Source organism: Mastomys coucha, unplaced genomic scaffold, assembly GCF_008632895.1.
Source record: "Mastomys coucha isolate ucsf_1 unplaced genomic scaffold, UCSF_Mcou_1 pScaffold20, whole genome shotgun sequence".
Taxonomy (NCBI): Eukaryota; Metazoa; Chordata; class Mammalia; order Rodentia; family Muridae; genus Mastomys; species Mastomys coucha.
The window spans coordinates 20,126,891-20,129,378 of NW_022196903.1; positions in this window are offsets into that span (position 1 = coordinate 20,126,891).

Consider the following 2,488-nt stretch of genomic DNA (forward strand, 5'->3'; position numbering starts at 1 on the left):
GAAGTTATTTTTCACTTCTCCAGGATTCTGTTAATTCATAAGGCTTTTTTGGTTCCATTTTTAAAGCGAGCTAGGTATGCTGGGTAAAGTTACTTAATCAGTTTCCTTTTGAATGCTATGCTATCTAGATTAGTAGATTTCTGGTTGCAAATCTGTTTGCCAATGCCCACCCTTGAGTTGTTAAGGATACTTTTCCCTTCCCAGTTTATCCATTATAAGGTTCAAGGGAAGAATACAATTTTGAACAATGTTTTTTTTTTCTATACCAAGAAAAGATTTACCTGCTAATAGAAATTTAGCAAAGGCAAACATTAAATAGATTTAATAATATTACTTATTGAATATTTATCATTTATATATTTTAGATTCTCTCCCATTTCTCTCACCAAATTCCAAAAAATCATTTAAACCACACCTTATAGCTATTAATCTAAGTAAAGCTGTAAAGCCAATTTCAAGCAGACACCGAAACTCCTTTGTGCTGCCCTGCATGTCAGATCCAAGCCACCTTGAATGAGCTATGGTTTGCAGATTTAATAATTAAAAGACAGCCCTATTTCTTATGCCCCCAAGGGGTAATAATGTACTGACTTGTAGCCCCTCCCAAATCACTTTCCTTAATTACCATGCATTTCCTTTTAATCAGCTGTATGCTCAGCCATTTTGAGTATTTTCCCTACACACTATCTTATTTGTTTAATCTTATCTTTCCTTAAAGATTTCTTTACAACTTTGCAAATGACTATGTGTTATTCTGTAGATTTCTGCTGCTGCTGTGACTAAATAAACTCCTGAGCTAATAATTAAAATGAGGCTTTATTGGGTTCATGACTTCAAAGGTTTCAACCCACAGTAGTTTGCTGGGCTTGCAGTAAGGTAGAACCCATTCCCATGAGAAATTTCCCTTCTGCCCTTTGAACACACACTGAACTGAATTATCAAAGAATTGTGTAGGAAAAGCCATGCAGATGTATTATATGCCAGAAAACAGTCCGAGAGAAGAGCAATGCAGTTCAATTCAGAGGCCTACATATATCTTTTCAGAGGAGCAGGGGAATTGAGGAATGGGGAAAGCTATGAGAGGTTTGCAGATGTGGTATGGTGAGTATGAACACTTCTAGAGGTTGAAAACAGCTTGTCAAAACATTCCTTTTGGAACTCAGTCCAAGAATCAGACATTATCTAGCAATGGAATCTACCCAAATTTGGTAACATGCTTCATCTTTCATTTCAGAAACAGATGATGATATTTCATGGTGATAATGAAAGACACTTGTGCTGCCTGCTGCATTCTGGCCATAATGCGAATAAAGAGAGTCTGGAGAGAGCTTCTCTGCATTGGGTGAGAGGAAGCAATGCATACTTCCAGCTCTGTAGTTACTCTTAAAGCCATTTAACTTCTTTTAAACAAAATGCCCAGCATACCTAATTTTTTATTATCTTCTATGTATGAGTGCCACCATGGTTGTATTTCAAACATCTGTTGAGCATGTATTGCATGCTCAATGTCCTGCTGTGAGCTGTCAGTGAAGCTAAGTCTAGCATGGACTTCTTTCTCACTGAGATTGCAGTTTAAGCTGCAGTAGCACATTTTAATTATTGCAAACAAGAGTATACAGTTTGGCTGGTGATATGTATAGCACTGTAGGCATGGAGAGATCTGATTTGCTGCCAGCAAATGAGGATTGCCACGTATTTTCCACATAAATAAGAATGTAACAGCCAACTTGCCTGATGTGCATGGCAAGCTAGAGTATTGGCTTACTGTTCATGTTGGTTTGGTTCCTTGTATCTTGTCACTTCTGCTGCAGAGGTAGGTGGGGGATCTGTAGGAAGGAGTAGGATTGACTTGCTCCTTCTGATGGAGCTAAACCAAGAAACTGAGCATCTGTTGTTTTGCACTATTCTGTCTAGTGTACTTAGGAGGTTGACTTTATGGTAAAACTTCCTTCCACTAATCACCGGGAATAAAATCAACAAACTTCATGGTTTTTAACACCCACTTATTTCACTTAATATTTTTTTCAATATTTTTTCATTTATCTTTTAGCCTGATGACTTTTTTGTTTCAGAATTTGTAAATCACAAGAAAAACAAAAACAATGAATTGCTGAAATTCACAGACAAAGTTAGTGATAGAATAGTTTCTCTCGATCCAAAGGCAACTCCCTTCAGACCATACTGTCACACTTTAGAAGAATTTTTCTGTTAAGTGAAAGGTTGTATACACACACACCGTGGCTATTGTCAATCAGATGGTTGATGACCAGGCCTATATTGGCCTTTTTAAGGCATTTTAACAAAATGTTATCAATTGAGTGACCTATAAGCAATAGACATTTATTTTGCGTAGTTCTGAAGGCTAGAACATCTACAACCAGGATACTAGAAGATTTGTTGTCCACTGAGCATCTGCTCCAGATTCAGGAACTTCATGGCTTTATTCTTTATTCAGGACCTTTATGGTGTGTGTGTGTGTGTGTGTGTG